This window comes from Juglans regia, chromosome 12 (assembly GCF_001411555.2).
Source record: "Juglans regia cultivar Chandler chromosome 12, Walnut 2.0, whole genome shotgun sequence".
Lineage (NCBI taxonomy): Eukaryota > Viridiplantae > Streptophyta > Magnoliopsida > Fagales > Juglandaceae > Juglans > Juglans regia.
The window spans coordinates 17,116,593-17,144,398 of NC_049912.1; the positions used below are offsets into that span (position 1 = coordinate 17,116,593).

A 27,806-nucleotide genomic window follows, 5' to 3' on the forward strand; every position below is an offset into this window, starting at 1 on the left:
TGATTTTGGGTTTTTTTTTTTTTTTTGAGTATGTTTGAATGTTTGAGGAGTATCTGTTTAGATCTATTTAGCTGCAAAATGCTAGAGTCGTGGGTTATTATTATTTGGAAGATTTGTTTAGATCTCTTTAGATTTGTTTAGATCTATTATAGATAACATATATATATAATGAAGATTTGTTATTATTTGGAAGAAATGGTTTTTGGGATGATGTATCTTTGATTTTTCTAGATTTTTTTTTTAAATTAGTTGTGTTTCTGGGTGGAGTTTGGAAAAAAAAATTGGGGCCTTTGGGTTCCAAAATATTTTTAGGAAAAGCAAAGACTTTTGAGAGTTAAGCAACAATTTCATGTTTGGCTCCATATTAACGATTGGTGCAATGCTTGGTGCTGTCACAAGTGGTAGGATTGCAGACTTCATTGGTCGAAAAGGGGTATGTTGAATTTAAAACTGTGATTTGATAGTGCTCAACGTTGGTCATCTCTATTCTTACTAAACCATGTATTTTAACCTTTTGGAGTTTTAATGGAAGCAGGCAATGAGGATGTCAGCTGGTTTCTGCATTGCAGGATGGCTTGTTGTATATTTCTCTTGCATTGTTTGCACATTTCAATTCTTGGTGTAAGAGATTAAATCTTCTCATATTGCTGAAACTTCTTGCTATTATGGTTTTTTTGGTATGACTTTAATGTAGGGTGCTTTTCCCCTTGACATGGGAAGGTTATTCACAGGATATGGAGTTGGAGTTTTCTCCTATGTTCTTGTTTATTAATTTTGCTAAGAGAAGTGGCTGTCTAGGGATATTTGGATCTCCTACCACTTCATGTGCTTCCCCTCAACTTTGATTGTCTACATATTTCTTTGACTTTTGGTTTTAATATATAAAGTTTATTAACAATTTCTTAAGCATGGAGTAATATATATATATATATATATATATATATCTTTGTATAGAAGCATCGAGCAAAGCTGATTTTGTTCTCATCATAATCTTTAATTTAGTAAGTGGAATTTGTCTGAATCCTTGTATATATAATCCTTGTTTACTTATAAAATATATATATATAATCCTTGTTCAAAACTTTTTATTTTTTTCAGGATCTCTTTCAGTCCAATTACTTGAAGTTTGCTATTTGGTGTGGAGATTAAATCATTGATGGACATGCCATTGATTTTGTAATTCATATATTGTAATTTTGTTTTTGTAATGTAATGTATAAATAATGAATAATGTAATATGTAGTCATTGTAGTGGATTGCATTGTGATGCATATGAATTTATGCATTTAGTATTTAGAACACAAATATTATGCTTTCCAATTTGACTTCTTAGAATTGTTTTTAATAAAATAAAGGCTTTTATATAAAAAAATAATGATGGTCTGAAATTTAAATAAATATAGGCTTTTAGTGTTAAAAAAAAAAAAACCCGGGTATAACCCGGAACCCGGGTTATACCCGGGTTTTTTGGTGAAAGTTGTTTTTTTTATTGTTGTGTTATCGATATGTGGGTCTCTTATTCTTTCTCTGCTTAGTTTTGGTTTAATATATTTTGTTTGGTCTGGATTAGGTATTGTTTGAGGAAGTTGAAGAAGGTGAAGAAGAGCAATGGGCAAATGCTTGCTATCAATGAGGTATATTCTTGAATCTCACCTATGAGTTGATTGTCTATGAAATGATTTATTGGATAATGATCTAGGTAATTGTGGTTTTAGAACTCTATGTTGTGTTCTTCATTCCGAAGAACCTAGTATTCTTTTTGTGCTTATGATTTACGATGTTTGTTAAAATGTAGAGAAATGCTGAGCGTGGTTATCAAATTAGCTGTGATTTTTTAGTGTTGGTGTTGTTGCTTGTTTTGCTTTCCATATTAATTTGAGGGTATGATGTTTGTTATTTGATCATTTAGTATTTCTTCCATGCAATGAAGCAACAAATTATGTTTGTGTGACACCCACCCGTGGGTAGCCCAAGTGGTATGGGTGAACTTGTGTCCATGAGCCCCACCCATGTCACAGGTTCCATTTTCCCAAGGATCAAACTGTGATTTAAGTGGGAGGTCAACATCGTTGGGTTGATGAACAAATACATTTTTTTCGGAAGTATTTTTTTCAGAGGGGGTTGATTTGTTTTCTTTTTTAAATCTGGGTGGAATGTTCTCTAATGAACAATTTTTGTAATTGTTCTTGTTTCTGTATTTACAGAAATTGCATTTTTCTAATTTCCTTTGTTCTCGGGCATTTCTATTTGTTGTTTCTATTATCTGTGTTCCCAATATTCTCTGCAGCCAATATTCTCTATTTGTTGTTTTTAATTTATTATTTTAATTATATTAAATTTTATTTTTAATTTTTTGAGCTAATTAGGATTTGCAAAATTAGAGATCAAAGCTAGACACTCAAGTTAAGGTCTATTCTGATGTAAGTGTTTGCTGGGTATCACAAAACGTGGTTGTATGTTTATTTTGTTTTGTTTTCTATATATGAAAACTCTGTGCATGACTTTGGATGTATTTTTATTTTTTGAATTTTTGATATATAGTCATTTGTGCTTGAATAAAGTATCTCGTTTACATGGGTGCTTGTTCTGTTTTTTGAACTGTCAAGTATTGGAATTGATATTTGGATCTTATGCTGGGTTTGCCCACACTTCTGGTTGGGGATTGCCATTAGAAACATCATATGTATTTTTTTCGGAGGGGTTGATTTGTTTTCTTTTTTAAATCTGGGTGGAATGTTCTCTAATGAACAATTTTTGTAATTGTTCTTGTTTCTGTATTTACAAAAATTGCATTTTTCTAATTTCCTTTGTTCTCGGGCATTTCTATTTGTTGTTTCTATTATCTGTGTTCCCAATATTCTCTGCAGCCAATATTCTCTATTTGTTGTTTTTAATTTATTATTTTAATTATATTAAATTTTATTTTTAATTTTTTGAGCTAATTAGGATTTGCAAAATTAGAGATCAAAGCTAGACACTCAAGTTAAGGTCTATTCTGATGTAAGTGTTTGCTGGGTATCACAAAACGTGGTTGTATGTTTATTTTGTTTTGTTTTCTATATATGAAAACTCTGTGCATGACTTTGGATGTATTTTTATTTTTTGAATTTTTGATATATAGTCATTTGTGCTTGAATAAAGTATCTCGTTTACATGGGTGCTTGTTCTGTTTTTTGAACTGTCAAGTATTGGAATTGATATTTGGATCTTATGCTGGGTTTGCCCACACTTCTGGTTGGGGATTGCCATTAGAAACATCATATGTATTTTTTTCGGAGGGGTTGATTTGTTTTCTTTTTTAAATCTGGGTGGAATGTTCTCTAATGAACAATTTTTGTAATTGTTCTTGTTTCTGTATTTACAGAAATTGCATTTTTCTAATTTCCTTTGTTCTCGGGCATTTCTATTTGTTGTTTCTATTATCTGTGTTCCCAATATTCTCTGCAGCCAATATTCTCTATTTGTTGTTTTTAATTTATTATTTTAATTATATTAAATTTTATTTTTAATTTTTTGAGCTAATTAGGATTTGCAAAATTAGAGATCAAAGCTAGACACTCAAGTTAAGGTCTATTCTGATGTAAGTGTTTGCTGGGTATCACAAAACGTGGTTGTATGTTTATTTTGTTTTGTTTTCTATATATGAAAACTCTGTGCATGACTTTGGATGTATTTTTATTTTTTGAATTTTTGATATATAGTCATTTGTGCTTGAATAAAGTATCTCGTTTACATAGGTGCTTGTTCTGTTTTTTGAACTTTCAAGTATTGGAATTGATATTTGGATCTTATGCTGGGTTTGCCCACACTTCTGGTTGGGGATTGCCATTAGAAACATCATATGTTTGATAAAATGGTGGTCTTTATGTAAACAAAACAAATAATTTGAGATTAGGTTGACACAAGACTAACGAAGCTAGAAACACAGTATCAAACATGAAAGTAAAAAAATATTTACTCTAAATAACTAACAGAAAATATTACACTAAACAATCATGCACTTACAATGATCAAACACCAGAAAATTTTAGTTTTTGAAATCTGCTGGTAAGAACACCTTAGAAGAGCTGGGAAAGAAGCTGAAAAGAACTCATCAGTAGAAGAAATCATCAGTAAAAATCAGCAGTAAATATTAAAAATCAGTAAAAGGAAAAAAATAGAGGATAAGAGAAGAGAGGGTAAAGAAGCTGAAAAGATGATCAGTACGTAAAAGAAAAAATGGAGTATTAGAGAAGAAGTAAAAAATACAGGATTTTTCAGAAAATTACCTGTAATGAGGAACAATATCTGGAACCAAACAAAGAACACTATGAAAATAAGAACTCTCCTAAAGATGAACACAACATCATCTTTTAAAGTATGTTCCTTCTCTTTCTAGGCGTCCTCTGACCTCTTATCTATCACCCATATCACCCATCATATCACCCATCAGACTGCTGTAAAGTAAGTAAAAGTTGTAAAACCAATCAAATCAGACATCAAATCAGAGATAAAAAGAAAATCTTCCAACAAAATCAGACATAAAATCACACGGAAAAACAAGAAAAATACTGTTGATTTCTGTACATTTGAGATAGGCTCTGATAAATAGAATTTTTCATTTATATATATATTATCTTCCATCTTTTTTGTCATGAATATGATCAGCTGGGGATTTGGTCGAGGGCTTTAATATAAACCCTAGCTAGCTTGAGATAAAGAAAATGTATATATATGGCAGAAAACCTTATATATAGAGAAAAAAGGTTTATTAGAAACCTTTTGTGGAAACTTAGCTGCTATGATTTTCTAATAAAGCCGTGTGTGTGGCTTTATATAGAGAAAAAAGGTTTATTAGAAACCTTTTGTGGAAACTTAGCTGCTATGATTTTCTAATAAAGCCGTGTGTGTGGCTTTATTAGAACTCTAGGTTAAAAAGGTTTAATATAAACCCTAGCTAGCTTGAGATAAAGAAAATGTATATATATGGCAGAAAACCTTATGATCAGCTAGCTCAAGATCAATGTTGTGAGACACATGATATATAAATGTGTGTGTGTGTTACATACTCTATATAGAATTCTTTACAAGTTATTAATTAAACACATTAATTCATTACAGATTCTCTCTCTTGTACAATATTTAATAAGGAAACTTCTGTGAAAGATTGCTGAAATTATTTCCTGTCATATATATATATATATATATATCGATATATAATAGGAGCCATAAGTCTGCAACAGGCCGGAGTAGTCTTTGTTGGATATTGGTGGATCAGAACGTACAAGTTTTATTATTTTTAATCATTTAAATATGTAAATCGTTATATTATTTATATTCATGTGTTGAATCAACCTACTGACACAAGTAATTTCTTTCTCCTGCTGACACAAGCAATTTCTTTCTGCTGACACAAGCAAAAAGACTGCTTTTTAAAAAAATACAACTAAGTGAATAAATGTCAGTAAATGCAGAATATCTGAATAATTATCTATATTCATGTGTCAGTAAATGCTTGTATCAGTATAAAATGTCAGTAAATGCAGAAGCTGCTGTATTATCATGTGAGAGAGAGATCAGAACAAATTAGGGCAAAATAGACTCTGCTTTTCGAGACACAGTCTATTTCATGCATGTATGCTTTTTATTTTTGAACCTTTTGGTTTTGGCACATATATAGATCCCTTTGATCTCCCTTTTTTGGTGAATAACATGCTCTGACTTTTTAATTCATTTGAAAGATTCAATAGTATGAGTAAAAGGGTACATAATTCCTACATTTTCATGCATTTAATTATGAATGCAATTGGAGAATCGAATCAAAGGTCGATATTCTGGAAATTCAAAGGCAAAGTATAGAATTCTTTACAAGTTATTAATTAAACACATTAATTCATTACAGATTCTCTCTCTTGTACAATATTTAATAAGGAAACTTCTGTGAAAGATTGTTGAAATTATTTCCTGTCATTATATATATATATATATCGATATATAATAGGAGCCATATGTCTGCAACAGGCCGGAGTAGTCTTTGTTGGATATTGGTGGATCAGAACGTACAAGTTTTATCATTTTTAATTATTTAAATATGTAAATCGGTATAATTATCTATATTGAATCACCTACTGACACAAGTAATTTCTTTCTCCTGCTGACACAAGCAAAAAGACTGCTTTTTAAAAAAGTACAACTAAGTGAATAAATGTCAGTTAATGCAGAACATCTGAATAATTATCTATATTCATGTGTCAGTAAATGCTTGTATCAGTATAAAATGTCAGTAAATGCAGAACATCACCATTCTCAAAGCTATTCACTGATCCCACGAAAGAAAAAGTTTTTTAAAGGTCTTTTCCTCTGCAAAAAGATATTAAAGTAATAAAAAGACATTTACGGACACAAAATATAAAAAGCAGTATGTGCTACACGGATGTCACACGGAAAAACAAGAAAACCACTGTTCATTCCTGTTAATTTGAGATAGGCTCTTATATAATAGAGATAGATATTATTCGGTAACGTGAGACAATGGGCGGGGACTTTTGTGCTTCACAAGACAAAGAGGATTTATTTTTCAAACGCAGCTGCCATAATTCCATGATTCCATTGTCATCTCTTGCATGCATGCTGTAATTAAGTGCTTTAGATTTGATTGTTTGTGTGACGAGAAAGTGCAAGAAAAGAACTCTAAAGGCTCGTTTGGATAATGAGATGATATGAGAATTATATTAATAGTAGTGAAATAATTTGAGTTAAAATGTTTTATTAAATTTTGGTAAATAAACAAAAAAAGAGTTCAATAAAAATATTATAAAATTAAAATATTGTTAGAATATAATTTTTGTTTTGAAATTTGAAAATGTTGTATTATTTTTTGTTTTGAAGTTTAGAAGATTTGTAATGATTATATGAAAAAGTTGAAATTTAAAATTAAAAAGTATTTCTGTTTGAATATATTGATGATTGTGAATAATTAAATTATGAGATGAGATAACCTCAATTTCCAAACAAGTCCTAAATCTTAGCAAGTCCAATTAATTAGCTCATGCTTTACTAGGCTTTCTTAATTTTCTTGACGAGGATTGAAGCCCAATTGCGCTTGAGATCTCTTGCTTTAAGAGAGAATACCATTAATTAGTTTGAGGCTATATGTTTTGTAATCACATATGAATTTCTATAAAATGCTTGAAAAATATCCATGAATATAAACTACTCATGCTATGCACCATCGAACTACCATTTAAAAAAAAAAAAAATTGCTTACCAAACTAGCAAAATTAACAATTTAAAAAAATTCTATTCATAAGTCTCGCACACCACACACCACCCTTTTTGTTATTTTTTTAATTTTTTTGCTCTTACCAAATGTGTGGTATATGGATGATGAGTAGAAGAATTCAATTGTTTTAAGAAGAATAAAACCAAATAAAAATTTAAAAAAAAAAAAAGAAGAAAGAAATTGTGGTGTGTGGTGTATAGGGCTTCACTTCATCACAAAGCCAAATTTTCCTTCGAGAACCCTCTCTCTCTCACTCTAAAACAGAAAAGCCTCCATATTTGAGTTTTGTCGGAGGAGGAGGCCTCCTTCTCCCCCCCCCCTCTCTCATTCCCTCCTTTCTCCTCCTCCTTCTCCCTCTCATTCCCTCCTTTCTTAGTTTATTTTCTTCCTTCAAGTCTACAGTTTTTCAACAACTCTCGAGAGACATGCGCAGTACAAAAAGACTCTCAGGTCACAAATCGTTCAAAGTATAATGGCGGTTTTGCTGAAATCATTGTGCGTGGTCCTCATATGCCACTCACAACTGCACGCCATCCTCATGCGACACACGCGCCGAATCACCGAAATCACCACCACCAGATCTTTCAGATCTGACTTTTGTGGCTAAACAGAGACAAACTTGTTACCTTCATGCACCATCAAAGGTTACCGAAGTTGGTCCAAACTGTAATCCATCTTTTTTCATTTTTGTTTTCTTTATTGTATAGTAAAATTAAAAAATGAGTTCATCTCTTGGACGGTTTGTCCGTAGAGTTGAGTCCTTCCCTTTTATGAAGGGTGAGGTTGAGTCTCTGTTTAGATAGAGTGTCATCTCTTGAGCGTTTGTCTGTAGAGAGTATAAGTAGCACTAAAGTCCAGACCAGTCCAATAGTATACTGGTAGAGCTCCAAATGGTTGATATGTCGATATCCTCACATGTATTCGGTCATGGATGTAAGAGTCTCTTAATGAATGAATGAATGATGACATTTCCCTTAAAAAAAATAAAAATAAAATATCTTCACTTAATTTAGCAAAAATGAAAATATATAGCATTCATAAAGAAAAGTACAATAGGGCCACCCTCTTGGTTGCCTAAATCAGGAAATCATGTGGTATTTAGGCAAGCAACATGGTGGCCTTGGCAATGACCCTCATGGGTGGTCTCTTTTATTTTTTATTTATAACATTATTTTTCTCTCTTTTCCTTTTTTTCATTAAATTCAAGTGAGGGAATTTTAGAAAATTCAATCAAAGAATCTAAGTTTTTTTCATATTGAACTAATCAACTGAGTTGATGATGTAAATTAAAAGAATAGTGATAGTTTGGAGGTGAAAATAAAATTTCTCCAAGGCTAAACCCTAAGCTACAGCCAAACTATGAAAACAAAATCCTTTTTTTTTTTTCAAAGCAAATGCTCATCTCATTAAAACATTAAACAATATATCACTTTTTTTTTTTTTTTTTTTATAGAAGAGCCGAAGCCACCTGTCCATGAGTGACCCCGTCCCAAATTTTATTAATAACCCTCACTTGTGGCGGAGGAATACCGTGGTTACAGACCGACACCTAGTATTACAAACAATATTACCAGATGTCAAAATTACAAAACAAAATTACAAACCTACTAAAAACGGACAAACATTACACAAGAACAAGACACTAACGATAACGTAAAGAAGGCAAACCCAAATTATCCAAACGGATTAAACCACGAAGCACTCTAGGCACCTCCCTAACAAATCTCCACTCTGAATTAAGACCCAATGCACCACTCCGAGCCAACCAATCCGCAACTTTATTTCCCTCTCTATAAACATGACGAACAACGCACACCATAGAATCCATGAGGGACAACGTATCTTCCCAAAAATCTTCTAAATACCACACACCACACCTTCTCCTATGCCACCACGAAATCACCACTTGCGAATCTAATTCAATTTCCACAAAATTAATCCCCAACTCCTTACATGCTTTGAGCCCCTGAAGAACAGCTAACAACTCCGCTCTATTACTTGTACCGATCCCAATAGAAGAATTAAAAGCATAAACCATAAGACCACGATCATTCCTAATGATACCGCCCACCCCTGAACAACCAGGATTACCCATACTACTCCCATCTGTATTCAATTTAAACCACCCATGAGCTGGCTTTTGCCAAGCCACTGGTTGTACATGCTTTCTAATAGGAACCAAAACAGGAATATTCAATGACTGTAAAACCTGTAAATCATGTCTGGAACAATTACTAACCTTTTTCATATCTCGAACTACAACTCCCATCCATCTACTAATAGAAAGCCGAACCGAAAAAATAGACTGGAACCTTCCCTCCATACGTGCAGCACAACGTCTAGTCCAAAGGTGCCAAGTAATAATAGACGGTAAAATCCCCACTATTAATCCCAGTTGAGAATTAAAAGATGCCCTTCGAAACCAAATTTGAACCGTCTCCCTCCAAGTACGACCAATAGGAATACCAAAAATAGATCCATAGAAGTGCCATATAGCCGATGCAAATTCCCCTGTAAGTAACACATGATCTTGATCTTCATAATTACCTTCATCACAACAATCACAACGAGAAACAATCTGGATCCCAATGCGCCGAAGACGATCATCAACACTTAATGCCATGAACCACACCTTCCACATTAAAACCGAAACTTTAAGTGGAAGTAATTTATGCCATACCCAAGGATGCCACTCCATACTAGAACCTTGAACCCGAATATAATCCCAAGCGGATTTAGTCGAAAAATTCCCATTGTCATTCTTCATCCAGATCAATACATCAGATCCTCCCTTACACCCAGCCAAAGCCTCAATAATACTCTCCACCTTATCCTGACCAACTAACGTACTCAAAAACTCCACATCCCAACTATTGGACAACTTACACTCTTTAACTTGCAACATCGGATTACCCACTATCTGTAACTCATCAATTAGAGGACCCTCATCTCTCCATTTATCATACCAAAATAAAATATTACCATCTTGAACTCTCCATTTAGAATTATTAAAAACACTCGGAATACTTTTGACAATCATTTTCCAAAACCTCGTACCTTTTCTCATATCAATAAGACACCAACTCGAATTTCCCACATATTTTCTTTTAAAGAAACTAGCCCACAAAGATTCTCCTTTCAAAAGATTCCAAGCAAACCTCATATGCAACGCTCTTTGAATATCCCCCAAATTCCGCAAACCAAGACCACCCTCCTCTATTGGCTTACAAATATTCTCCCAAGCCACCTACTTTTTTTTCCTTTACCATTAATCTCACCCCAAAAAAATGTGCTCAACAGTCGATTTAAAATTTTAATAATAGAATGAGGAACCTGTAAAACTGCAAAAATATGTAAAACCATACTAGACAGCACATGACGAAGTAAAATTAAGCGCCCACCCGCAGATAATAATTTCATTTTCCAACCACTGATTTTATTCCAGACTTTGTTAATCATCTCCTCTAGATGCTCATGCTTAAGACGCCCTAAAACAATCGGAACCCCAAGGTATTTAAAAGGAAACAAACCTTCAGAGAACCCTGTCAGCCTTTTAAGATCTCTCTTTCTTGCTAACGAAATTTTAGGAGAATAAAATATAGCCGTCTTTTCTTTACTAATTTGCTGACCTGTCCATTTTTCATATTTTTCAAAAACCACCAAAAGTTCCTTAACCGATTTCTTACCCCCATTCAGAAAAATAACAATATCATCAGCATACATAAGATGAGAAATATGAGGAGTACCTCTAGCTTGGGAAAATTTTCCAATCTTGTTCCCATCAAAGCTTTGTTTCAAAAGTCTAGAAAGTACTTCTTGAAGAATAATAAAAAGGTAAGGCGAGAGAGGATCCCCTTGGCGCAAACCCCGCCTCCCTTGAAAGAAACCTTTCGTCGTACCATTAAGCATCACAGAATACCACACATTCGAAATACAAGCACTAATCAGAGCACAAAAGGAAGAAGGAAAGCCAAAACACCTCAAAACCTCAAGCAAAAAATGCCACTCCACCCGATCATATGCTTTAGCCATATCAACTTTAATCATAATATTACCACCATGTGACGTCCTCTTCAGAGAGTGAACCATTTCCTGGGTAAGACTGATATTCTCAAAAATACTTCGCCCAGGTATAAACGCACCTTGTTCAAGAGAAATCATTTTGGGAAGGAAACCTGTCATGCGATTCACAATAATTTTTGAACAAATTTTATAGAAAACTGAACAAAGGCTAATTGGCCTAAATTTATCAAACCCCGACGGCACATCTACCTTCGGGATAAGCACAATATAAGAAGCCGAATAAAATCTCGGAAGGCGTTTTGATAGAAAAAATTCTGAAATGGCTTCTAAAACATCCACTTTAACCACCTCCCAGCAACTCATAAAAAAACCCGCGCCAAAACCATCTGGACCCGGAGAACTATTAATAGGAATAGTTGATAGAGCCTCTTTCACTTCAACCAACGAAGGGATCCCACAAAGCCGGACACAATCCTCATCATTAATAACCGATGAAATTAAACTAGATAAATCAGGCACCTCCCTAACCGGATTAGATCTTTGAAGAAAATCAGAAAAATAATCAACAGCTCCAAGATGAATTGCTTCCGGAGAATTAAACTCCAACCCATTCGAGGTTCTTAACTGATGAATTTTCCTATGCTTTTTATTAGATAACCACACATGAAAAAATTTTGTATTCCTATCACCACCCATTCTCCACTTAATTTTAGCCATTTGTGCCAATCTAATATCCTCCCTAATCCTCCAAGAAGACAACTCATTAGAAGTCCTTACTAATTCCCTTTCAATATCATCATCCCAACCTCTCTGCAACAAATTTTCCAGATTCTCAATCTTATCTTCAAGAATAGCAATCTGAGTATTAGTTCTCCCAAATACACTCTTGTTCCATACACGCAACGCCACCTTAAGTTTTTTAAGTTTAGTGGCTAATTTAAACAGCCCCGAACCAATAACCGATTCATACCAAACCTTTTGAACAAGAGTCATAAAATCCGGATGCTCAACCCACATTTGCTGAAAACGAAATGGAGGTGGACCATAAGAGAAAGGATCACTTAAAAATTCTATAACCATAGGACAATGGTCCGATGTAGTCCTAGGAAGATACAAACAATGAGCAGTCGGAAAAAGAGATAGAAAATTTGCATCAAGTAAAACTCTATCCAGCTTTGCCCAAGCTCTAGATAAACCTTGCTGACCATTACACCATGTAAACTTACCACCTTGTGAATTCATTTCCAACAACCCACCCTGATGAATCCATTTATTAAACTCATCAATTGCAACTCTATTCCTCGGACGCCCACCACACCTCTCAATATCCGACCGAATTACATTGAAATCCCCAGCAAAGAAACACGGCTCCCCACCCATTCTATCCAAATTCAACTCCTCCCAAAGCAGCTGTCGTTCAAGCCTATTACACTTTGCATAAATAAAATTACCCAAGAAATGATTACTTCCTTCGGTAATGCATAATGACACAAACTGCGAACTCATGCGAACCACCTGCACATCCAATTCATTTTTCCAAAACACCCAGATTTTACCACCATCAGTCTCATTTGATATCGCCTCATCAAATTTCAATAACCGCATGAAACTATGGATTTTAACCACACTCTGAAAAGGTTCCAGCAACACTATCAATTTTGGCTTATATTTAGACAACATTTTTTGTAATCGTCTCTTAGAGGTACCTAAACCTCTTACATTCCAAACTAAAATTGATCCAATCATTGAGAAAACTTTTGTGTTCTAGTGATCACCCGCCTAGAACTACGGATCTTCTCAAACTGCCTCTTTTGATATTTACGCTTAACAACTTCATCTTCAGCAGCCGAGTGATATTCCTTCTCCTGCAAAAAAACTTCCGCACATTTCTCAGGCTCCGGATCAGACATCAAGCCATCTTCCAGACATACCTCTTCCGCAGGTCCATCATATACTTCTTTTTCTGCAGAACTAGGAATAACTTCTCCCTCCCTCATATCTGTTTCTAATTTTGTTTCCGTCCAACGGTTCGCACAAGCCAAATGTCCGTTCATAATTCTTGGAATCATCTCTTCCGCAATTTCCGGAATCTCAAGATTATCCTCTTGATCCTTTTCCGGTTCCAACTCCAAATGATCAAGATTATCCGTTTGAACAACTAACACCCGATCCTCCTCAGCTGGTTCTTTTGACTCAACCTCTGTATGTTCAAGAACTGGAATATTAGTAGTTTCAAGAACTGGAATATTATTCTTATCCGTCGGCTCCTCCACGATCGGATCTTTTTGCCGAACCCACACATTACTTCCTACATTTTTTTTTCCCAGCACGGCAAGTCTTTAAATTATGTCCCTGTATATGGCATTTAGAACAGAACGCTGGCAACGTTTCATAAACAATTTCTTGCTTTCTGCTAGTTCCCAAACCAGGCATTCCAATCCAAAAAGAAAGTAACGGTGTCTTAGCAACATCCATTTCAACACATATGCGAGCACCATCAGTCCGAGTAACACAACGAGTATAGTTATCACTTCTAATAAATCTACCAATAGGTGCAGTAAGAATTTTAAGGAAAGATTCATGATAGTAATTTGGAGGCAAACCTGGAAGTACAATCCACACCGGAACAAGCGAAGGTTCTTCTTCTTCTTTAAATTCTGGAGTCCAGTGGAATGGACGGTAAGGAATTCCATCGATATCATTGACTTCACGAGACAGAGCCTTATTGCAATCCTCTTCTGAAATCATTCGAATAAAAACATTCCGAGGATGCCGCATGTTGGAGACGACTGGAACTCCATCAAGATTCCATCGCTTATGAATGAAGGCCCGAATGGCATCCAATGATGGTCTGTTTCTCAGAAACTTCAATACGATGGAATACCGAAAAGGTTCGGCAGAACGTTGGACTTCTTCCTTAGAGAACTGGAAAAAAATTTCTCCATCCTTAGACTTCGGCAGACGAAAAGCCACAGACATATCTGGAAGAGGTTGAGGAACCACCGATACTAGATCCACGAAGGGACGCCGACCTCCGTTGATAGCAGCAGCAGCCATTACGTGCGTCAAACGAAGCAAGAAAAAACTTTCAAGGAGAAAGCCATTCTTGGAGCGTTCTTGGAGCCATTCTTGGAGTCAAAAGTTTCTTTTTGACTCCAATTTAAACAATATATCACTTGTCTTCCAAAACAACAAACAAAACATGTGTTGGACCCTCCTCGAACCACACCCTCTCACATTCAGTATTAACAGCCAACTTAGCTATCATATGAGTAGCCTTGTTTCCAGACCTATGAATAAAAGAGAGTCTCCACAATGGAAATCTTGACAACATCTGCTTTATATCATCTACAACTTGTCCCAACCAAGAATTATCATCTGAATTGGACTGAACAACATCAATAACAAACTTGGCATCACCTTCGAAGTGAACCTGATGAAAACCCAAGTCAATATACAGTTCCATAGCTCTTAACAAAGCATAGCTTTCAGCAACAAAAACTGAGTTAACACAATCCTTAAGAGCAGAAAGAGCAGCTGGTAGATCCCCTCCATTATCTCTGATAACAACTCCCAAACCTATTCTTTCATTTTCCTTATCAAAAGCAGCATCATGTCAAATTAGGCCAAAAAGCTAGTCTCCATCTCTGTCCTCTTGTTTCTATCTGACTTGTCACTGCCGGACTAGAACCCTTTTGATGCACTTGCTTATAAGAAAACAGATCATCTTGAGCCAATTCTAATATCACTGCCGAATTGTTAAAACTGTTTTAAAAAAACAAAACCATTCATTCTAGTCCATATTCTATGAAAAATGACATAAACCAACTCCAATTGATCCAAATCTAGTCTCATATATAATTTTTCCCATAACAACTCAAAATCTGCATAAAACCTTTCCCACTTTTTAACTGGAATTGCATCTCCACCCCAAACATCAGCTGATGCATAATAGGTCCAAAGAGCATGCAACACAGACTCCTCCAATTTGCAAATTGGACACAAACCACTATCAATCACTTGCTTCTTAAAAAAATTACCTTTTGTAGGTAAAATATTATTTAAAGCTTTCCATATCAACTGTTTTGTCTTCCCTGAAACCCCCATCTTCCATATCTTCTTCCACTGATCTTCAACCCTCTCACAACTTGATAACTCCCCCAGCTTCTGACTTTTCTGCATAAGATCTTCATAATAAGCACTCTTAACAGTACTGTACAAACCGTTAGCTGAACCCTTCCATATAAACCTATCACTAGCTCCCCTTCTACTGATAAGAATAGCACAAATCACTTTGCATCATCTTCATTAAAAGCTTCAATTACCTCTTTTTTCCAACTCCTCTTCTCATTATCAATGAACAAATCAACTCTGGCTTCAGAGTCAAAAGTATTAACTGGTGTCTGAATCTAATAAGTTGATGGCCTAGGCAGCCACTTGTCCTTCCAAATCCTTATGCACTGACCATTCCCCACTCGCTGCAAGTCCAATTTTAACCAGATCCAAACGTGACCAAAGGCTCCTTCAGATGAAATAGGGACAAGACCCCAACTTAGCCTCCAACAACTTCCCATTATGAAAATACTTATCCTTAAAAACACAAACCACCAATGAAGAAGGTTCCTTTAAAAACCTCCATACTTGCTTAGCAAGCAAAGCTCTATTGAAACTATTGAGATCTCTAAAACCTAGACCTCCCTTGCCTTTCACCAGCCTAAGGATTCCCCAACTTTTCCAATGTATGTCTTTCTCAAGTGTTTTGTGGCTCCACCAAAACCGTGCCAAAATTACTTCAATTTCCTTTAAAAAATTCCCAGGTAATTTAAAAACACTGATAGTGTAAGCAGGTATGGCTTGTAGCACACTGTTAATGAGGATTTCTTTTCCTGCTATAGATAAAATCTCAGTCTTCCAACTATTTGTCCTCTTTCGAATTTTCTCTTTTAGTCCTATAAAAGAATTGTACTTAGACCTTCCCACAACAATAGGAAGCCTCAAATACTTGTTATAGTTGTTGCACATCACACCATTTGTCTGCTATAAAATAAAACTCCTGGTAGCAACCTTTGTGTTAGAGCTAAACAAAATACTGGTCTTCTATTTTTTTTAAGTCTGACCCGAGGCATACTCATATTGAACCAACAAATTACTCACACAGCACCACTCCTCATATTTTTCTTTACAAAATATCACACAATTATCAGCAAAAAGTAAATGATTTATTCTTGTATCTCCCCTTGCCACTGTTACCCCTTTAATAACCCTTCTAGATTCAGCTTTTTATAACAATGAACTAAGACCCTCAGCGCAAATCAAGAACAAATATGGTGACAAAGAATCACCTTGTCTCAACCCATGTGTAGGTAAGATAGTCTCACCTAGCACCTCATTCACAATAACTGAATAACTCACTGATCTCACACACTTCATCACCAATCTTGTGTCCAATTCAAACCAAATCCCAGCTTTAGCATCATAGCCTCAAGATAACCCCATTCTACCCTATCATAAGCCATGGATATGTCAAGCTTAATGGTTATACTACCCTCTCTTCCCCTCTGCCTATTTTGCATTGTATGGAGTAATTCATATGCTACCATAATGTTGCATGTAATAAGTCTACCTAGAATAAAGGCACTTTCATTCCAAGAAATAACCTTAGACAAAACACTCTTCATTCAATTGGCCATAACTTTAGAAATTAGTTTGTAAAAGACATTGCATAAACTTATTGGACGATATTCATGCACTAAATTAGGAGAGTTTACCTTGGGAATCAATGCTATATAAGTATGATTCAGATCCCTTGGCATCTTCCCATTTTGAAAGAACTCCAAAATTGTTTGGACAACCTCCCCTCCCACTCTCTCCCAATGATCTTGATAAAACTCTGCACCAAAGTCATATGGCCTAGGTGATTTAAAGGGAGACATCCGCTTTAAAGCAACAACCACTTCCTCACTAGTAAAAGCTTTGTCCAGACCACCTCTCATATCATCTAAGATCCTTTCTTCCACCCCTTGAAGGCACTGCTCTATAGATCTTACAGAAGGATGAGTAGATTTGTAAACTTTTGAAAAGTGATTTCAAAAACCAACTGCAATGTCACCCTTCTCCACCAGGACCTAACCCTCATCATCCACAACCTTTCTAATAGTGTTCTTTTTCCTTCTTTGATTTACAAAGGCATGATAAAATTTTGTATTCCTATCCCAACCTTCTAGCCAATGTCTTTTGGCTCTTTGCTTCCATTTGATATCCTCTATATCCAACAAAAAACCAATCTCAACATGCAACCTCTTCTGTTCTGCCATATTCTCTGGTCCCACGTTATTTTGCAAAAGGCCCAATAGCTTTGTCTTTTCTCTAATTGCAGCTGTCATCTCTTTAACAATATTTCTGCTACATTTCTGCAAACCCCTCCTGCACCCGTCCTATTTCCTTTGCACCCTGTCAATCCAATTATGTCGAGCAACCCCTTTTTGCCATTCAAGTACAACTAAAAAGTTGCAACCCTCCTCCTTTATCCAGTTTGCCTCATATTTAAAGTGAAGTTGACTTCTTTTAACAGTTCTTCTCTCATGCAAACAATACAGCAAAATGGGCTTATAATCTGAACATAAGGCAGCTAGTGTTTCCACTATGCACTCAGAATAGATTGCTCTCCAAGATGGGTCTGCCACAACTCTATCTAAGCTCTCCTTAGTATAAGAATCATCCTCATGGTGGTTACTCCATGTATATTTGTCCATCCCAAATAAAAAAGATTACCATCTTCTAATACTCTCCTAAACATACCCATCAGCTTCTCACTCCTTGATCTGCCCCCCACTTTTTCATTATTTGTCAATACTTCATTAAAATCAACAATCACACACGATCCCCTATAATTAGGCTTAAAAGAACCCAATAAGCTAGATGCCTGTCTTCTTAAATTAGCATCAGATTAGCCAAAAAAACAAGTTAACAACCAACTTTGACTACACTCCTCATCCTTAATCATCACATTAATATGCCTTTGAGAATAATTTACTAACTCAAACTGATCTTTGTGTTTCCATAAAAGCATAAAACCTCCACTTCTCCTCATAGCTTCCACCACAATGCAACCTTCAAATCTAAACCTTCTTGTAACTGCTTGAGCACGAAAATAGGACAACTTAGTCCCATTAAGAAGACCACATCGGGTACTTTATCTTTACTAAACAACAAAGGCTTTGAACTGTTCAAGAGTTCCCAAGTCCCCGACGGTTCCAACTTAACATTTTCATAATGTTTGGCGGGGTTGTCCAGTAGCCTCCACCAAATCCAGGGACATAACATTATGCCTCTGTATTACCTTAGTGCAATACTTCTTGTTACTCTTAGTGAAAAGAACCACCTCCCCGCTACCATCTAAACCCCTCTTTGTACCAGATAATACATTTGTAAGAGAAGAGAACACACCTTTTTCACGAGCCTGACACTTCCACCTACCACCTCCTTGCTGCTGCTTTTGTTTTTCAGGTGATGCCAGTAGTGAGCTGACCAACCTTACATCCCCCTCCTTCAAAATTGCTTATAATGCCTCTTTCGACTGGCTAAGGAGATCTACAGACCCATTAGAATGCACCTGGCCCTCAGTAGGCCATTTCCTTTCTCCCGGCCCATCATAGCCCAATAACCCACTTTTGTCTGCCCAGCCACTAATCTCCACTTTCCCCTTTAAAAAGTCATTGTTTTGAAAGTTTGCCAATCTTTCATTTGAGATCCTCTCTGCTATCATCTCTCTGTCCCCATTTGAAACCAACCCACCTATTTCGCCCTTTACCTCCACAACTTCCATCCCTATCTCAACAACTTCCAAACAATTCAATGATTCTCAGTCTTACCTTCATTCAAAACACCACCTTTATTCTCGATTTGCCCCTGATCAGAATTATGCATCAACCACCCCTGATCCGTTCTACCAACGGATCCCTCTGCCTCACCCCCCTTTTTCCCACTCCCAGTCCCCTTCTTCCAACCCCCATTACCACTATTGCATTCATCTAAACTAGATGAGGAAGCCCTGCATCTATAAACACCCCTAGCACGAAGCCACGAACCAAACTGCAAGTTTTTGTTAACTTCGGAACCCAAACCTCCCTTGTCCACCATACACCCGTTCTCCCCACGCACTAACCATCCACAATTAAAACCAATTCTTGGCAGCCTTTCGTACTTGAAGTGCACCCACATCCTCTAACCCTGCAAGTTTATGAATCTACCCCTTGCTATGGCCTTATGCAGTGGCACTTCCAACTTTACTTGCAGATAATTCCCCCAACCAATTCCATCATCATCTACGTCCACCTTTAAAACACGGCCAACTAAACTTCCCGCTTGTGCACCACGCTCTTTTGTCATCTACCCCATTGGCAAGTTATGAATTTGAAGCCAAAAAAATTCATATTCAAACTTTATCTTTCCCAATTGCAGTAATCCATCATAAGGTGATAACATAAACAATTCGCTATCAGAAAGCAACGGTTTCCCTTCACAACGTAATCACAAAAACATTCCTCTCCACTTCCTACAAAAATGTCTGCTTGCTGATTCTCCATATTCTGGCCATGGTATTCACATTATGTCCTTACCAACAAAAAGATCTAAGCAGACCTTCCCTATGAGTCTCCTTTCACCTTTCTCTTGTACTTCCTCACCATTAGTAGCCATGATCTCTATAGTGACATCCTCCTCCTCCGTTAGTCGAAGATACGTCCACATATCTTCCAAACCTTCCATCATTGCTCACTCTCTCCACCTAACCGTGGAACTTGCTGCTCTGTGTTTTTTTTTTTTAAAAAAAAAAAAAGGAAAAACCTCCTTCTGCTACATTGATAATTATCAGTAAATTAACATGAGGTGATCGACATTAACTGTGAGAGATATTAAAATAAAATAAAAATCTATTTACAAGTTAGTGTGAAGAACATATATAAATGTGTCAAACATATAAAATTTTGAAATTTAGAAATTTTAAACTTTAAACTTCTCTTGTAAGCTAGCTTTTGCCATATTAATAGCATGAAGAGTGTCTTCCAATCCACTTTACAAGGACTAACTAAAACTTAAGGCCCCGTTTGATTTCACAAATAGTCTCAGCCTATCTTATCTCATCTCATTTCATCTCAACATCCAAATACCATTCAAACACAAACACTTTTTAATTTCAAATTTCTAACTTTTTTATCTAATCCTTACTACTTTCCCATACTTCCAAACAAAACACAAAAAATAATTGAACTTTTTCATATTCCAAAACAAAAATTATATTCTAACAATATTTTAACTTTATAATATTTCTATTTAACTTTTTCTCTATTTTTTTCCAAAATCTCATTAAAATCTTAACTCAAATCATTTCATTAATATTAACAAACTATCTCACTACTATTCATATATTTCTCATCTCATCAATGTAACCAAATGAGGCCTAAATAGACTTTGATCAATTTTAATTCCAATCAGTCCCATGAAAAGATGATATATATATATATATATATATATATATATATATAAAATCTTAGGATGGATAGGAATGTGAAGGTAGACATTTTGCATTTTGAAAAGGAAATCAATTTTGCTATCTTGAAGTATATTTTGGCATGTGATATTCTTAATATTCTATTTTCTTTATTATTTTTTTCATAATTAAAAGTTTATATTATTTTATTTGAATTAATTGCTCTTTTTTGCTATCTTACATAACATCTCACATTTACTAAAGTGAAACAAACAGTACTTAACTAAGAGGAAAAGAGAACAATAAAAGATCATTGCTCATCTCTCACGTGGGAAGTGATAATTAAAATATCTAAGGAGGTGTTTGATAAGTCCAAGAAAAAATATACAAAGCATAAAGTTTCAAGTAAAAATTTATGTTTTCTTGTAATTCAATTATAAGAATTACCATCTTTACAAAGAATTTGTTTTAGAATAAAGAAAGATTTATAACCTATGGTATGACATCATGTTACATAACTTTGTGAGGCAGTTTTTTGCGAATCTCTTTGTGGACTAATTATTTTCTTTTAATTATTAATTAATCAATGAGTGCTAATATAGAAAGTAGATTCTTTGTCCATATATTGTAACAACCTAAAGCAGATGATAATTATGTTTTTTCATTTATTAATTGAAAAATGTACGTAAGAGCATGAAGACTGAGAAAAATAGGTTAACACAACATGAACCACACATACTTGAATGACTCATTTTGGTATTCGAGTTGGGTTAGGTTCGGCTCTTTCATGACACGAACCCAAATAACCTAACATAGATCCAAATGACACAACCCAAATTGTCACTCATGGCGCCGATGATAGGGTGGTTAATTAATTTCCCAAAAAGTTAATTGACTGCTTATAGTGGAGAGTTAATTAGCTTCTACGGTTAAATAACTGGTGGGGAGTTATTTAACTAATTATAACTTCCCCACTCACGTAGACATTACATGGGTCATAGGGTACTCATTTACAAATATCTCTCACTTGTCAACAATGGATCATGCCCATTAACATTCTCGTCCTAATCTCTCAACCCATTATTCCTCATATAGAAAACAAAGCATGTGACTTGACGATAAGGCAAAGGATGCAAGTACTATATTAAGTCACTATCTTACTAACATAGTACATCACTCATAATAGTTCGTGCATACCTCAATCTATTTGATATCACTAGGTCAAAAGTCTTTATAACTTATGCAATTCTTGGCCTCATATTATATAACATGCTCATGATTATATCGAGTCAAAATGAAATAATCACTCAGGCTATAAGTCATACAATAAAAAATAAGATTCCATACACTTTCTAAGACACATGCCAATTCAAGTAGATTTGCTCACTTTCTCGAACATGTTTCATGAGACTGTATCATTCGTGGTCCTGAGATAACATGCTAAAGTAGCAACATAAGTTCTCATCTTATGACATAGGTCCAAGTTTAAGACATAGGAAAAAAAATCTAATGATCAATTAGGACTCACATAATGTAGTAGAGATCCATCCCATCACTCATTTGTATGGTCGGCTATAGCACATGCAGTATAAAATCTTTGTTACATCAAAACTTCCACTCAATTGGAGTTGTCACATTCAAACGTTGTACGAATATTAGTCTAGTCACCATAAAGGCCCCCTAACCTGAGTTTCTTACCACAGTCACTCATTTAGCATATGCCAAATATCTCATATTCTACTTTAATCAAGTTTCATAAAGTTGTGCAAATATTTCATATGCAACTCTTGTAAGTGTCATATGCACCAAGCTAAGGTGACATTTTTTTTAAAATTATCTTAAATGCCCCCTCAAGTTGGCTTGATTTTCAAGTGCCAAGGTAATCACTTTATCTAATCTTGCTCACTATTATGGCGATACTTCCACTCAATTGGAGTTGTCACATTCAAACTTCGTGGGGATCTTAGTCTAGTCACCATAAAAGCGCCCTAACTTGAGTTTCTTACCATAATCACTCATTTAGCGCGTGCCTAATATCTCACTTTCCACTTCAATAAGACTTCATAAAGTTGTGAAAACATTTCATTTGCAATTCTTGTAATCTTCATTTGAGTCAGGCTAAGGCGACATTTTTTTAAATTTATCTTAAATGCTCCCAAAGTATCAAGATATTTACTTGCTCGCTTTTTAAGCGCCAAGGTAATCACTTTGTCAAATATTGCTCGCTATTCAAGTGCCAAATTGATCATTAATGTGAGTAGACTGATCTTAGCCTGGTAACATCTTTATAATATGTGTTTTTCATTTAGTATTAATTAACTTATTACATGATATAAAAACAAAAATATATTGATGCAATAGATTCTAACAGTGTTAAATGTACAAGTCAATAAGGTATCATCAATACAATATATATCAAATCTAATGAAGTCTCAAACTCCTAACTTGAGTTTGAAAATAGCATTGTAAGAGGATCGGCTACCATCTTGCTAGTAGAGATATGATTATTCATGAAGCCTCACCTCACGCAACAACATACTAAATCTAGTGAGACCTGATACTTATGTGCTTGGTAACTATGGTATTTGAGATCATTGGCATATGCAAAAGTTGTTATACTGTTACTGTATCTTTTATTAGTTTCATCTACAATTGTTGTATCCTTTGGACAATGAGTCTCTTGTATAGCTGTTGAACAAACAATATACTCTGACTCCATTATGGATAAAGCAATGCATGATTGTTTTTTGCTACACCTACTAAACATAAATGTGAAACACATCATAGACTTACAATCATCTTTATCACTTCAATCAACATCATTATAATCCCTTCAATCTCATGTCTCCACCATGATAACAAAGAACAAGATATGTTGTCCCATGAAATAGAAAATCCTCTTAACTGCTTGCCAATGAACAAAGCCTGAGTTACTATGATAATGACTAATCATTCCAACTACAAAGCAAATGCTAGGTTGTGTACACACCATAGCATACATCAAACTTCCAATTGCACCTACCTAAGGATTTCTGATTATCTATTTTTATTTCTTCATCACTCTTAGTGCAATGTTCTATGCTTAATATATAACTTTCTCAATTGGAGTGTCTATGGTTTTAGAGTTGTGCATACGAAGCCGTTATAGAATCTTCTTACTATATGTCTCAAGGCAAATCAAAAAGTTTCCTAGATTGATCCCTTTTAATTTTAACTTCATGCACATAATTTACTTCATCCATGCCCTTCATCTCAAAAGTATAGGAGTACACGCTTGTAGCAACAATTATCTCTATAGCATTTCCAGCTAAAAAATGTCATCCACGTACAAAGATAACATCAAAAAGCTCTTCCCTGCATGTTTGATATACACACAATGGTCTTTTTTTAGCATTTTAAAACCAATTGAAGTAATGGACTCATGAGATTTGAAGTGCCATTTGTCTAAAGATTATTTTAAGGTAAAAAATGGAACGTTTTGGCTAACATACTTTGCACTATTGTTTGTCAACCTCAAAGCCAATAGGTTGATCTATATAGATCTTCTCGTTTATTTCTCCATTGATAAATGTAATTTTCACATCCATTTGAAAAAGTCTCAAGCCTAAATATGCAACTATAGCTAGAATGAGGTGAAGGCAAGCAAGTCTCACTATAGGAGAGAATGTTTCATCATAATCTATACCCTCTCTTTGAGTATAATCCTTTGTCACGAGACGAGCCTTATATTTGTCAATTGACACATTTGTCTGATGCTTAATTTTTAAAACTCATTTATTTCTAATAGATTTGAGCCTAGGCAAAAGATCAACTAACTTCAAAACTTGGTTCCTTGCCATAGAATTCATCTAATCTTTCATAGGTTTCGGCCATTTCTCTGAAGAATGTGAAGTTAGTGTTTCCTCATAAAATGTAGGCTTATCAAGGTCATGTAGAGCTCACATAAAATACTCTTCAATCTCAAAATGAAGACGAGGAATGGCTCCACATTCACTTCTATGTATATGATACTATTGTGAGTCACTTTCTAGTGGTACACTTTCACTAGGAGGCAAGTTTCTCCCACTATCTTTTACGATTCTAAAATGTGATAATTCTCTACTCTCGCTAAAAGATGGTATTACTCCAAGTTCTTACAACTCAAAAAGTTCAAGATGTTTATTTTGGTTCACCACTATTCGAAAAGTTATACTCAATAAATGTGACATTACACGACTCTATTTCCTTCATTCTTCCATTAGGATGTTCACCATATATTATATAACCTTTTGAGCTATCTGAATATCTTATGAATGTATACTTATTTGCTCTAGGATCAAGTTTCACATATTTATGGGAAGTTGTGTGAACATAACCCAAAGAACCCCAAGGCTGAAAATGTTCCAAATTTGATTTTGTGTCATTCGATAATTTGTATCACAACGGTAACTTGATACTGCTCATCAATGGGATTATTGCTAGCAGCCTTAGATCAGGAATCAAGGTAGATATGGACCTCAAATGCTCGATCATGGTATGTTAATGGTAGATAACATACTGCTCAAACATCAATGGAAGAACATGGAGCCTAATAGATGATGTCCATGCACAAGCAATATTCATCCGGTTCCACATATCTTGGGCAGATCTTAAACTCCCTAATAAGATCATTGTGCATGCTGCTGAGCATGATAAATCAAGCGCATCGATCTTTCTTTGCTCAGACTTGATAGCGAGGCTTCCATATCATGACAATATTAGGATCCCATTTCTAAGGTTGTATCATAAGTTGGAACAAGTTTTTAAGGATAACTTGTTCATTCAGCATGTATGAGATTTTCCTATGCCACATGCTACAATTGGTCTCATTCAATTTTACTCCTTTAGTAAGGTCAGCATTTACTTTCTTAGTAGCTATTATCACTATATTTATTGCACAAGATTGACATTAGTACATATTTGTTCTTATTCCAAAATCTAATTGGACAATGGAATTCCTTTCTACATAATGAGATAAATTGTTTTCCAAAAAACTAGTAATCATTTCCCTTTATATAAATTAAAATTCCACATCTAACTAATTTTGAATAAACTTTATAGAGGAATATAAAAAACCCATAAGTCATACACATATAATTTATTCATTATGTATAGAAAATCCATAGTTGTTGCAATAATACATTAAATATAGATTCCACCCGAAGCCTCGTTGGTAATTTAGTGCATCATGTTAAGATAAACTTAAAATACATCGATAGATGTGAAACACATCCCTTTACATAGACCCAAAAATATATTTCCAATATTCAATTTCTGAATAAAAATACAAACATTCTAGAAAAATAAATAAATAAGAATGCTGCATTATCTTATAAGCTACACTTTTCCAACTTACTATTTTGATATCTTCAGATTTATAATTTTGTTTTAAGTCCATACCGTTGAGACTATTCACCTAGCTAAGGATCCGAGTACCCAATTATACCCGGACTTGGACCCAGACGTGGAACGCGGCCCGGATACCCACTCGGTTAACCTGGGTCATAACTCAACCCAATACCCAGAATAATCCGGGTTTTTGAAACCCGAAACCCAAGTGGACCAAATTTTGGAAAAAGAAAATCCACTTTTTATAGACATTAATACGTTGGTTAATCAACTTCAAAAGTTAATTAACTGGTGCAGTGAAATAATTGGTGGAGAGCTATTTAATTGATAGCAACTTTTCTGATCACCTATGTAGACATTAATACGTGGGTCATGGAATACGCATTTACTATATATAATAATAAAAGGTACCATCACGATCCACGAATGTGGTTGATTCAGAGGTTCAAAACCTTATGCGCCACTTGATTCATGGGTTATGCAATTTGACAATTGTTCAAATAAATTAATGGTCCCATTTTATGTTTTCTTTGCGGCTAAAAGAAAAGAACACGTCAACTCAAGAAAAAAAGAGTAATATTACATATAATCATATGATATGTATATTTCATATTGTCCATTTGAATAAAAATGATGTCCATCATGAAAAATAGATATTTTCAATACGGGTTTCGGATATATCTCGCTTTCTTTTTAAAAGAATAATACAAAACTTACACATTCTAAAAAAAATAAAATAAAATAAAGAAGATAATTAAAATAAACAGATGAGGAGGATGGATAGGATGAATATGAATGCTTGGACTGGATTGAAGACTGGCACATGGGAATGCCTTGTTCAAAAGGCCAAGTATCATTAAAGTGAAGTCAAGCTTTCCCAGTACGTACTCGACTCGACTATATGAATATTTATTTCACATGAAAGTATCCATAACCAATAAAACAAAAACTCATGTGGACACTCCCTCATGATTCCCCCCCTTCCCTCTCCATGTGATAAAATACACCAAGGTCGGTTTGGATAGACGTGAGATGAGATGATTTTATATAAAAATTAAATAAAATATTATTATTATTTAAAAATTTAAAAAAATTAAATTATTTATTATATTTTATATAAAAATTTAAAAATATTATAATAATAAAATAAAATGAGATAAAAGTATTTCGATATCAAACCGATCAAATTCTCATGCCAACAACGATATGGTAGGACTGTACGTAGGATGTATGTGTCGGCTACGAACCTTCCCCATCTATTGCAATTTCCTTCTCTCCGGCCTAGCTTCTGCTGCCAGCTGGAAAAATGGACTTTTTTTTAGTCCCCCCCCCCCCCCACCTTCTGCTCTCAGCTCCCCATCATTTTCTGAGTTTATATATTATCCATATTGCTTAATAAATATTAATAAATAATTCTATTTCACACTCTAAAATAATTAAAATAAAAAAGTAAATAATAATATAGAAGTGAAAATTAAATTTAACTCAGAAAATCTATATGTCCAGGCACGGATTATACAAACACGTTAACATTGTTATTATATATATATATTTATTTATTTATTTATTTGAAAATAAATTATTTAATTTTCTCTTGGCTTGACATGATGCATGGATTACATTAATCGTCGGTGGGCGGGGTTAATCGTGGAGAATATCAAACACATG

The 27,806-nt window shown here is 34.7% G+C and overlaps 1 long non-coding RNA gene across 1 annotated transcript; it reads left to right on the forward strand.

Moving 5' to 3' along the window:
• The first annotated feature begins 1,569 nt into the window (after positions 1–1,569).
• LOC118344066 lies at positions 1,570–18,663 on the forward strand. Its single transcript, XR_004797832.1, has 3 exons — positions 1,570–1,634; positions 10,707–10,711; positions 18,653–18,663. It is a non-coding gene; the product is annotated as an uncharacterized LOC118344066 (long non-coding RNA).
• The last annotated feature ends 9,143 nt before the right edge of the window (positions 18,664–27,806 follow it).